The sequence below is a fragment of the Pinus tabuliformis genome, chromosome J, assembly GCF_031772625.1.
Source record: "Pinus tabuliformis cultivar Carrire ecotype Pingquan chromosome J, CPIR1, whole genome shotgun sequence".
Classification (NCBI taxonomy): Eukaryota; Viridiplantae; Streptophyta; class Pinopsida; order Pinales; family Pinaceae; genus Pinus; species Pinus tabuliformis.
Window position 1 is genome coordinate 946,947,875 of NC_142295.1, and position 13,679 is coordinate 946,961,553.

Genomic DNA, 13,679 nt, shown 5'->3' on the forward strand with positions numbered 1-13,679 from the left:
CATATCCATCTCAATGGTCCCCCTCAACTTCACAAAACCAGAACTAGCAATCAAGCTGGCAAAGACGTATGAACCAGCCAGTAGGGACAATCCCCCTGCCTCAACCTATGCTACCAGCACCTTACACATTGCAGCAGAATCCTCAACCCAATCTACGACCACAACTCCTAGCCTAGCCCATCCCAAATCTTAACAATAGACCAGTCCAGTTGGTAAAAATTATTGAAGGTCTGGATCCGAAAACTGGGTTGAGAGAATGTAATGAACTCAAATTAAGGTCTAGACAAATAATCGAGCCAAAGGATGATAAAAATATACAATTGGAAGAACCACTACCTGTAGAACAAACACCTCAAAGGGAGAATACAGTCAAGCAGAAAAGCCACGAACAAATCATTACCTCTTCTCTGCGATTCCCAGAAAGATTGATTATACCTTGCCCAATCGAATATCCCGACTTCGATCTCTTTGGAGAATTAAAAAAAAATTGTGTAAAAATACCCCTCCTCCAGGCTATTCAGGACATTCCAATCTTTGAAAAAACCATTAAGGAATTATGTACCAAAAAGCCTATGAGGAAAATAAAGGTAACACCAACTGTCCACGTAGTCGGAGCTTTGTCTAATTTATTATTAGGTAAAGAGATACCCGTGAAATATGAAGACCCAATTGTCATAGTAAAAATAAATGGATGTTCCTTTCCCAATGCGTTAGTCGATCTAGGGGAAACCATTAATATTCTCACAACAACAACTTGTCAGAGACTTGGCATCACAGCCTTAGATCCAACTACGACCTTTCTGGAACTTGCTGACCGTTCAGTTATTAAACCAGAAGGGACATTACAGGATATAATGGTGTCTGTAGATTCTTGGGAGTACCCAGCAGATTTCTTGATTATTAATCCTAGAAACTGGCTAGATGGACATCCTCTAATATTAGGAAGAACTTGACTAGTGACCGTAGATGTGTATATAAGTTGTCGAACATATAGTATGACTATAGCCAGAGTAAATAATGCGAAGAACCTAGCTTTATATCCTCTAGCTTAGCCAAGCTTAACCATAATAAAAACTAGGAAGCAACCTGTAACATATTTAACCGAAAATATTTGATCACCACTAACTGTAGCAGATGCTCTTGAATTTAAGAACCAAACAGAAGATGATATTATTAACACTTACATTAACCACCCAGCTGCCATATCTAATCTAAAATGTCACATGATTGAAGCAGCCCTTGATAATGAAATTAAAGAAGATCTTTAAAAGATATCAATGACCAAACAATCCCAACAACAACTGTCTATAACAGTAAACCCATTGAAATTCAGCGAGGGAAAATCCTGAACATTAACAAAAACTTGAATGATGACCAGCAGCAGAGACTTATTCAAATTCTTAGGAAATATAAAGGGGCTTTCGCTTGGGATTACCCAAATATGAAAGGGATTGACCCCCAATTATGTATGCACCACATCTACACTGAAAAAGATGCGAGACCCATTTGACAACCTCAGCGAAGATTAAACCCTTACCTAAAGGATGTTGTTAAAGACGAACTACAGAAACTGTTAGATGTAAATTTCATCTATCTTATAGCTGATAGTAAATGGGTTTCTCCATTAGTTGTGGTCCCTAAAAATAATGGGAAATGGCGTATATGTGTCGATTACAGAGTGCTTGACAAAGAAATGAAAAAAGATCATTTTCCCCTTTCGTTTATCGACCAGGTTCTAGACACATTGGTAGGTAAAAAATTCTTCTCTTTCCTGGACAGCTTTAGTGGCTACAACCAAATCCAAATTTCCCCTGAAGACCAAGATAAGACTACCTTCACCTGCCCCTAGGGGACATTTTCTTACAGGGTATTACCTTTCGGACTATGCAATGCACCTGCTACATTCCAGAGAGCATAATCAGTATTTTTGTAGACTTGATAAACAAGAGATTAGAGGTGTACATGGATGATTTTACACCCTATGGAGATGACTTCGAGCAGGTATTACAAACACTGGAGAAAGTCCTGGAAAGATGCATTGCTATGTTAGAAAATTATATATTACGGAGCAATGGAACACATAAAATATTGCAGAAATATAAACACAGAAAATGCACAAAACAAGAGAGACACAGATATACGTGGTTCACCCAGTTTGGGCTACGTCCACCCCGAACAGCCAGTCCTTCCTTTCTATTATCCAGCAAAATGAAGAGACACAACCTACAGCAAATCCGTTGTAATATCCTCTGTTTTCTCTCACAGTCTCACCTCTCTGTTTCTCGCTCACAAAATACACATCTATATCTCAGCCTCAAATACAATACCCTCATACAAAGAGAGGGGTTGCCTTCTAGGGCAAAAAGCCCTAAACTAAACATAAGTTCTACCATAGATCATCCGCCTAATGAATGGCCCAGATTGACTAGAAATTACTATACTTTTACAAGGCAATTTTACATTTGTTTTTAGCTTCGGGGGTGCTGCCCCCGAGCCCCCGCCGGGGGACCGTTGGCCCCCGGACCCCCCAGCCGGGGGGGATCGGCCCCCCCGGACCCCCGCGGGGGGGACAAGTCCCCCCCGCACCCCCCCCGGTGTGGAGGGGTGTACAAGACTTCCTGGGGTATACATCGGGCTGAAACAAAGACCTTTGAACAATCATGCTCCACACACAACATTGCTACTAGGCTCTACTTAAGCCATGAGAAATGCCACATGATGATGACCGAAGGCCTGATCCTGGGTCCTTACATCTTAGCAGCTGAAATTCAGGTAGAACCAACAAAAATTTCAGGTAATCCTCTTACTACCTATCCCTTGCACTCAAACAGAGGTATGTAGTTTTTTGGGATTTTCTGGATATTATCAGAGATTTATAAAAAACTTATCCCAAATTGCTGCACCATTATATGCTTTGATAGGAAATATCAATTTTATATGGAATGACAAATGTGACATTGCCTTTGCAGAATTAAAATGGCTAGTATCAACAACCCCAGTACTAACAGGACCAAACTGGGATTTACCATTCCAGATTTCATCCGATGCATTAGATACGGCCATTGGAGCAGTTCTCAGCCAAGAAGAAGACAAGAAACCTTATGTGATATACTACATCAGCAAAAATTTAACTCCTGCTGAGTTGAATTACACAGTGACTGAGAAAGAGTTTCTAGCTGTAATCTATGCTATTAACAAATTTAGACACTATATAACAAGATACCCTATGGTCCTGTATACTGATCACTTTGCTATCAAATATTTAGCTAATAAACCTATTACAAATGGAAGAGTGACACGATGGTTAATCCTTTTGCAGGAATTTGACATAATGATCAAGGATTGACCAGGAAAGGAAAATCTGGTGGCAGACTTCCTCTCATGTGTGCCAAGAATAGACGACGCAGTGGCGGTGGAATCCCAGTTCCCCGATGAACACCTGTTTGTTGTGACCATGAAAACACTGTGGTACGCAGATGTTGTGAATTACCTAGCAATGCAAAAACTACCTAAACACCTGACACCCAGAGAAATAAAGTTAATAGTGCAACGCAACACTCGGTTCTCCTGGACTGGAGGATACATCTTTCACACAGGAGCCGATATGCATATCCGTAGGTGTATCAGGGAAGACTAAATCTACGATATCCTAAAAGCCTGCCACGATGGACCTTGCGGTGGACACTTTGCAGACCGCAGGACTCGAAATAACGTCTTACAGATGGGCTATTATTGGCCCACCACTTTTAAGGACGCCAAGAAATTTGTCCCGGCATGCGATAGTTGCCAAAGAATAGGCTGCCCTGGCCAGTCTAACGAGATGCCCCTACATCCATAGTTAGTCATCGAACCTTTTGAACGCTGGGCATTAGATTTCATTGGCGCAATAAATCCATCATCTAATCAAAATTCATATATACTGGTTGCAATGGAATATGTGACTAAGTGGGTGGAGGCAGAAGCATTACCAAGGACAACAGAGGAAACAATAATGCACTTTCTTTTCCAAATTTTTGTGTGGTATGGCTTGCCTAGAGTGATCCAAGTGGATGTTGGTGGCCACCACCTATCCCATTTGGACCGCCACAACTGTCTCTTTCAGTCTTTTCAGTTTCCTAAATTGTAGCACAGTTTACTATTTTTAGCAGTTTTTCGGGTCCTGAACTTCCGGAGCCATTTTGAGGCCCTAAACGACGTTTTTTTGGGAATCTGGGGCAACATGGGTCCATGGACCAATGTCTCCTCCCAAAGTTGTAGTGCTCGGATAGATCTTTCTAACGAGCTATTGTATGTGTCAAACGGAGATCTTATGCCAAAGTTACGACCCCGGGAAATTGATGTACCAATTTACCCAAACGGGGCCCACAATTTGGCGTTTCATCTTCTAGGGTTAGATTTCGGAATGTTAAGGGTTTTCCATTGTTTATCAACAATAAATAGGCCTTCGAGCCTCATTGTAACACAGTTCAGAACAGTTCAGAGGCATGTAGCCGCCACATCTCTTCTCAGAGATAAGCTACCATCGCCCTAGCTGGTTTATTCCCATTTTTTTTTTGTAAGCATATTTCAGTATTTTACAGTAATGAAATGAAGTATTATTTCCACTGCATATCTATGTTTATGGTTATCTCTGTGTTTTATTGCGTTCCTATTTAAATACGGATCAGTGGTATCAGAGCGGTCTGCTTTTTCTCTGTTTTTCTTTGCATGTCCCCAACGAGGTCGGGATATAAGGATTTAGGGCTTGAACTGGTTGAACCTTTGCAAGACCAGCCTCGCAAATCCCGACGGCCTCCCATGGCGGATGAGAAGAAAGATGAGGGGGCAGGAGATCCTATCAAAATCTTGCTCGAAGAAGCCCTCGAGCGACAACGGAACGTGATGATGCATAGCTTTGCGCAGATCCTTCAGAGGCTACCCAGAGGCGACGCATCGGCTTCCAACAGCTACTTTGGAAACGCCACACCGTTTAAGGTACAATTTAATTTTGAAATCCCCATCTTCGAGGGTCAAATAGACGCAGATGCCATAGATAAATGGTTAAATCTGCCAGATGGATATTTTTCTGTTCATGAATTTTCAAATCGGGAAAAGATTGTTTTCGCTCTTCTCAAAGCAGCCCCCCACGTCAAGGACTGGTGGGAAACCTACTGCGAGCAGAAGGATGAAAGTACAGGCTCACTATTTTCAGCTGCACCCACTTAAAATGACTTCCAGGATGCCATCAAGGAGCAGTACTACCCTGTCGGAAGCTATGAGGACAAATACATCAAATGGACCACACTGCGGCAGGGATGAGACTAAGATGTGCCGGAGTTCACAAACATTTTTCATACCCTTCGCACACGGTTGGGTATCAAAGATTCTGAGTTGCATCTGGTACTCAAATACCGCGGCTGCCTACACAGATACATCCAGGAAGAGATGGGGTTCTTGAACATCTCTTCACTCGACACAGCATACCGATACGCTGTCAAAATCGAGCAAAAGTTCAAACATAAGAAGCGAGACTTTGGATCTGCAAATACGAAGCCCAAAGGACAAAGCCAAGGCAGGGTGACCCAAGGCAACCCGTCGAAGCCGCAAGAAAAGAACAACACCATGAAGCCGAAGAAGGACACAGGGAAGTGGTGTGAGTTCCACAAGAGTCCCACTCATAACGCAAGTGAGTGTCGGACCAAGCAGTCGCTGGTGGCTGAGTTGAAGGCTTCCGAATCAGATGCATGTTTCGACCCTGATCCAGAACCCGACAAGGGGAATGGCAAAGGGAAGCAGATCATTGATGCGGATCCCAGCGCCACTGTTGCCACCGCCAAGATCCAGAAAGATGAGCTTGAAAATCCAGAGGAAGGGGAGCGTCTTTTCCACTCACAGATGTGGGTGAAGGGTTCGCCGCTACAATTCATTGTCGACAGTGGCAGCCAAAAGAACCTCGTTTCAGCAGAGGTCGTGAAGCGGTTGGGCCTACCGACTACACCGCACCCGCAACCGTACAGTATCGGGTGGCTTCATGAAGGACAAGATCTGAAAGTTCGCCAGCAGTGCCGCCTTCCCTATAGCATCAAGCCCTTCACAGACGAGGTATTGTGTGATGTTACACCTCTGGATGTTTGTGATGTATTATTAGGCCAGCCATACTTGTGGAGGCAACATGCTATGTATGAGTCCAGGCCTCGTGCTACATTATTTCTTTGAATAATTCATTATACAAGATACCGGAGGTAGCCCCACCTACTGCCACATCTTTGATCACTACTAAGAAAGGCAGCAAGCTCATCTCCCAGACCAGGAAATTCATCTGTATGGGGAAGATTGTTGCTACATCCATGACCTCTGCGAAGGGTTCCTCCATGCAGCAGCAACAACAAAGGGATACGGTCATGATAGAACACAGGAACAACTTTTCCTCACCCACAAAGATACCACACAAGTTTCAGGTGGGCAACAAAGTCTGGTTCCATTTGCAGAGAGAACGCCTTACCAGAACCCATTAGAAGCTCAGACCACTCCGACATGGTCTTTACAATAGTACCAAGGCTGTGGGGAGCAATGCTTTGGAGCACATCATTCCTCCATTCCTTTGCCTGCACCAAGTGTTCAATATGGACCATCGTCGACCATGCTTCTCACCATTACTGGACACATCAGAGATTGCAGGACAAGTTTAGCAGATGGAGGAACTCAATGCAATGGGGACCATTGCTTCCTAAGGGGGGAGGAATGATCCAGGTGGATGTTGGTGGCCACCCACCTATCCCATTTGGACCCCCACAACTATCTCTTTCAGTCTTTTCAGTTTCCTAAATTGTAGCACAGTTTACTATTTTTAGCAGTGTTTCGGGTCGTGAACTTCCGGATCCGTTTTGAGGCCCTAAACGACGTTTTTTTTGGAATCTGGGGCAACATGGGTCCATGGACCAATGTTGTCTCCCAAAGTTGTAGTGCTCGGATAGATCTTTCTAACGAGCTATTGTACGCGTCAAACGGAGATTGTATGCCAAAGTTACGACCCCGGGAAATTGATGTACCAATTTACCCAAACGGGGCCCACAATTTGGCGTTTCATCTTCTAGGGTTAGATTTCAAAATGTTAAGGGTTTTCCATTGTTTATCAACAATAAATAGGTCTTCGAGCCTCATTGTAACACAGTTCAGAGGCATGTAGCTGCCACATCTCTTCTCAGAGATAAGCTACCATCGCCCTAGCTGGTTTATTCCCATTTTTTTTTGTAAGCATATTTCAGTATTTTACAGTAATGAAATGAAGTATTATTTCCGCTGCATATCTATGTTTATGGTTATCTCTATGTTTTATTGCATTCCTATTTAAATCCTGATCATAGAGAAATAATTACGGATGGAGGGCCACAATTTATAGGCCATAAGATTGCTACTACACTAAAAAATCATCACATTTTGCACAGAATCAGATCTCCATACCACCCGTAGGCAAACAGCCAGGTAGAAAGTACCAACAAAGTAATCGAGGCCATTCTAACAAAGACAGCCGCCTCGCACAGACGCGATTGGGCTACCCGATTGCTAGAAGCCCTGTGGACATATCGCACGACTTGGAGGAATACCACAGGATACTCCCCGTATCAGCGAGTGTTTGGCAAGGAACCTACCTTCCCCATAGAATTTGAAATTCAGACATTGAGGATAGCCCAAGAAGTAGAGCTGGATTTGAATGAAGCACAGATTAACAAATTACAACAAATAAATGAATTGGATGAAATTCGGCTATTAGCTCTTCAGCATACTGCACTTATTCAACAAAAAAGAGAAAAATGGCATGGCGCCCTCATTAAGAAAAAGATATTCCATGAAGGTGACTGGGCACTTCTGTACGAGTCCAGGTTCCAGGAATTCCCAGGCAAACTCCAAACTAGATGGTTAGGTCCCTACGAGATAAAAGAGTTGCACGATAATGGCACCCTTACATTAGCCACCATTGATGGGTTTGGTTACTCTTTTAAATAAAATGGGCATCGGGTACGCCTCTACCACAAACCACTTACAAGGGAGTCCTTTTGACAACAGATACGCAAAGATTCTACGATACAATTTCTCGTTGAAGAAGGAAACTCTTCGACAACACCAGTCCAGTAAAGATTTTATTTTTGAAACCTGTACATACAATTATTTTTCTGTTTTCTTTCTATTCGATTGTATTTGCTTAGAACAGTAGAGATGATTGTTTGTCGGTTTCTTTTCATGTTTTCCTTTGTTGTTCCCTATAGGGAACAACACTTTTTTGTGTGCATTTTTCTTTGTTGTTCCCTATAGGGAACAACACTTTTTCATGTGCATTTTTCTTTTTTGTTCCCTATAGGGAACAACACTTTTCGTGTGCATTTTTCTTTGTTTTTCCCTATATGGAATAGCTGCTGTTCCCTATAGGGAACAACACTTTTTGCATATATTTTTCTTTGTTGTTCCCTATAGGCATAAAAGTACAATACATATCTAAGGACAACAAGTATGGAGTCTACTGAAGCAGGAAAATATCTTGAATATTATCATCTTTAACAAGATTTCTTTGTGATGATCAAAAAGAAAGGACACAATTATCTATATCACTTCACTGTCCTCATTTCCGCTATAAATGAAACTGATTGATTATCTTTACCATGCTGGTTCTCCCCCATCTCGTATAATTCTCTCTGTTTATTATCAATAAGATTATGGGTATATTTTTTTTTTTATTGATATGTTCAAACTTCTTCCGCCATCCCTACTCTTAAGGAGTACTGAGCCACCCTCTAAATATAAAACGAGGAGTGTTTAAAACTATATATATATATATATATATATATATATATATATATATATATATATATAGATATAGATAAAGATATAGATATAGATATAGATATATATATATTCACTAACAATTTTATGATTTTTTTCCACAGATGGAGGATAGGGGGTCTCATCACGAGTCAGCCTGACCACTTTCACTACTTCCTAGTGAATGGCAATGTGTTCATCTGGTTACCATGCCAGCACATTGGTCTCTACTATGGACATCATAATGCACTTCCCCAATTATACATAGAGGACCATGGCTCCCAAGGGTTAGAAAGAAACTCTGTCGAGGCTATGGATGCCTGTAGGCAACAAAAGCTCTGCTTATGGTATTGAAGTTTTATTTTCTACATCAATAATTATTACAATGCCCTCTTCTTATGTTTCTATTTTTTTCTACGGAGAGATTATTTCCCTAACTTACCTTGAACCTTTATGCATGAGTTAATCTTTTAAAATCAATCACAACATTTTCAAGTGGAATAACAGCAGTAAAGTATCATCTCCTACGTATGTTGTCCTTTTTCTTTATCGCATCACCTCACGGCATCTTATCACTTATTAATAATTCTCGTTACACACCTTGTTTTCATTACTCCAATATCCTTTATGATCCTTTCATTAATATATGTACCTTGCCACTTTTATTACCCAATCCATCACCCCTGTACTTCGCCGCCAGCACGTCATCCTTTCATCCATTCAGTCATAGGCGACCTATCATTTCGAGAGGGGGCGAGGACCTCCAGTATACTCATGCATGCGCTATCATCTTTTCATTTGATTTTGTAGAATAATATGACATCCCATAATCAGAGAGCATGTGGCATTATAACAGTCCTCGGTAACGGTATTTATGTTTATAAAGCATCACTTGATAGAGCCATTCGAACCATTTGCTGTTCCATCTCTCGGCTCTGCTCATTGCTATGCTTTCTCCACTGCACTAATCATTTGCAGAAGTCAAGAATCATGGGAGGAAGAAAAGTGCACCAAGAACCTTTAACACTAGCCATCTCCGATGAAGCCAGGGAAATTCTAGCTCACACAGGATGGACATCATATTTTACAAGATTTCAACCCCCCAATGAGGAAATCGCCATCGAATTTTTACAACATCTTTAGAATGGACAATCCTTGGTAAGAGGTAGACAAATCACTGTAACAAATGTTGTGGTAGCAAAAGTGTCTGGGTTGCCGGTAGAAGGACCAATATGGGCTGACAAGTGATTAATGCTACCTGGCACTATGGAGATTTTTAAGGACGAAGGACAAGAGCTAATCAAGAAGGGTAAATGCATTCAACCATCTTCTCTCGGAAATCCATGGGGAGAATTGGCACAAATTGTCCAGAAGTATATTACCTACGATAGGCGTAGAGACGTGGTAAGGCCGTGACAACTCAAAGTTCTAGCAGTTTTAAAACAACAATGCTCTGTTAATTTGCCTGCACTATTGAATTCATTATTGCATGACACTGCCAAGAGGCTGAGATGGTCTCAACATCCAAAAATAGTAGTTAGCCACCATTGTCTGATCAGGTTAATAGTTAGTCACAACCTTGCCCAAGAACAATCAATCTAGGATTATCTCATATTGGCCCTCGAAAGAGTTGAAAACTTGCTAGCACCTAACCCTGTTCCAAAAAGAAAAAGGTCTGCCCTTTTAGGAAGCAGACCTCACAAACAAAGATGATCTACAAGGTTGAAGTCAAAACAAGGAACGTCTAAAAATCCTCAAGGCAACGCTAGTCAACCTGCCCAGTAAATGTACAAGACTTGCAACCAGAGTCAGAAGGACAAGGTAACCCTGAACCAGAACCTAGAGAAGGAACAGGGCATTCTCACGATGAACGAAGAAATGAAGTGGGGCCTCCTCCAACACCAAATATGAGTTCTCAAGATGATCTTTTGCACGATTTCGAGGCAGGGATGACCCAGGTCCTAGTCAACATGAACGCCTACATGCAGCCTGAAGAAACGCTTAATCCTAACCTAGGAGAAACCTAATCTCCAGGGAATTCTGGCTATACCAGAATTCTGTCTTCCTCAAAAGATACAAACCACGAAGCAGAAACAGATACAGAGGCTATTTAGGAATTAGAGAACCAATCTGGTGACATGCTCCCAGTGGAAAACAGTCATGAAGGTCTAGACACAGAAAACCTAGGCCAAGAAGAGGAAGCTAAGACAGAGGTTATTTGGGAGTTTGATAATCAATCTGGAGACATGGCCTTATTGGAATAAATCCAGGGTGAACAACTAGGCTCTTTAGAGACATAAGCTATTAACGAGACCATTAGCAGACCAATTACTCCTTAGAAAAGGTATAGAGCTAGAATGAAATTGAAGAAGCTAAGAAAAGAACACCAGAAGCTTCATAAGACGGTCAAGAGGCTCCAAAGAAAAATAAAAGAAATCACAATGGGAAAGGTTTCGAACAATACCCCTGAGGTAGTAAATGTGGCCGTGCAAATGGAATTATATGAAGGTAGGGCTACAAGAACTCAAACTGAGCTCATGCCTACTCAAACAATCGTCACTCAAGAAGGACCGCATGCAGATTTAGTAGACATAGCTACTCAGATGGAGGTTTGGACCTCCTACAATAAAGAAGTACAGACAAAATATATCCCCTCTTATAGCATAGGCACTCAGATGGACATACAAGCCAAAGACATTATGAAGCACCATGACCCCATTCTACTAAAACTTCAGGAGTGCAACACTCTTGTGCCTCTCGCATTGCTACAGCCTACTAGCTCTACACAGTCCTGGGACTCCTGCACTGTAGCTCTCTCTGCCGCTCCATCTGCATCTGTCTCTACCCACTCAGCCAGTCCTACTACTCCTCGTCGGGGCTTCTGTAGCAAAGTCAAATCAAATAAGTTGGGTACCTCAAGGATCCTGCCCCTATTCCAACCTTCTTGGGACGATCACTCCACATCACCCCACCTCCTACTTGGAGGTATGGATGCATGTGATCCCTCTGCCCACCTGGCTCGAAATTTCCCCCCTCTAGAGGTCTCTACGTGAGTGGATGTCTCCACTCTGTCTCCTCTCGACTTCCCCAGTTGTGGCTGCTCCACAACCTCCTAAAGTTGCTTCACCAATCGTGGCTCCTCCATAATTGTTTGAGACTTCGTCTGGAACTATAATTTGAGAGGTAATGTACTCTCCCTCTCAACCACCAAGTCTCCATCCGTTGCCTTTCTCCTCAAGGCTTTGCATACATCTTGAACCTCAAGAGCATATAGGTTCTTGATCGGTGAGCCGATCTACTTTACTTGTCTAGTGATGATGTGTCTAAGGAAAACCTTTCCCTTACTAAAGACTACATCATAGCCTCTGTTTTCCAGCATTGTGATCGACATCAAATTTCTCTTCAGTCCTGCTACATAATTGAAATTGGTCAAGGTAATGCGAGCTCCATGCTCCCTCTAAAAAATAACCGTGCCTACACCTGAGACACTATACTTTTTATCATTACCCATTGCTATGAGTATTTGGAGATATTTCTCCTCCAAAGTACTGAACAAAATCTTGTCGCTGGTCATGTGGAAAGAAGCATCACTTTCAAGAAACCAACCATTTCCCACCATGGATGAAACCATGCATGCGAAAAGTGTGAAATCCAACTTGAACTGTGAGGCCAGTGCCTCACCTTCTGATCCTTCCACGGATCCCTTCTTGGATTTCCTCAGTGGATAATTTGTAGCAAAATGGCCCACCTCATGACAATGAAAGCATTGCACTTTCGATTTGACAAACTTCTTCCCACCTTGGGAAGAACTGGATTGGGAAAGAGAATCCTTCTCCTTCCCCTTCTTCGCCTTACTCACTAAGGCGTAGTTTTCTTCATTCTCCATGGATGAAGAACCATCTTTGGTGCTTCTTCTTATCTCCTCTTGCATCAGATTCGACCAAAGTCGTTCCCAATATGGCAGTTTCTCTCTTCCATTAACCGAGTCCTGGTAGCTATGCCAGCTCTTAGGAAGACCGAGGAGTGCAAGACTCACCATGTCATCATTAGCTGTCGCGATCCCTACACTTCCAAGCTCATCCCTCCATGTGGTGAGCTTGTTCAAATATGTAGATATCATGTTGCCCTTTTCACACTTGATCTTCCAAAGCTTGTCCTTCAGCGCCAACTTCCTTTGATCGTTGCTCTTATGATATAGATCTTTCAATGTTTTCCACATTGAAAACAGTGTCTCCTTCCAATGGAGACTCGAGACAATGTGGTCTCGAAATCCCTCAAGGAGGATTGTCCTTGCTCTAGCCACACATTTCTTCCATTCCACTAGTTGAGTAGCATCAGTTGGTTTGGGGACTTCTTAATCAATGAAGTCCTTTAGACTGTTATAAAGGGCATACTCGAGTCTTAAACCACTGAATGCCATAGGTGAAATTGAGATGTGATAAGAACTCGATTTCTATATTCAGGAATCACAAAATTTGAACTTCTCCCTTCCTGTATATTTTCTTCGCCTTGATCACCTTTGCTCTAATACCATGTAGAAATTCCCACCTGTAGATCACCTGATAATGCAATATACTAAAACACAATACAAGATCTACTTCTAAACACTTTGCAGAAGCTTAATCTAATTGAGCACGATCAATTTAACACATATAACTGATAAGGAGAAATAAATCACACATAACATAGAAGAAATAACCAGTGGAAAGCCTCAGCCTAAAACCCCAACTCTGTATTATCATACAAGTGGAAATATAGTTTGGATTACAAAAAGAATCAGCTCACAAGCTATCTTGCTCTCTCTGCAATCCCTCTGCTGCTCATAGACAGTCAAAGGTGATCCAGGTGGATGTTGGTGGCCACCCACCTATCCCATTTGGACCCCC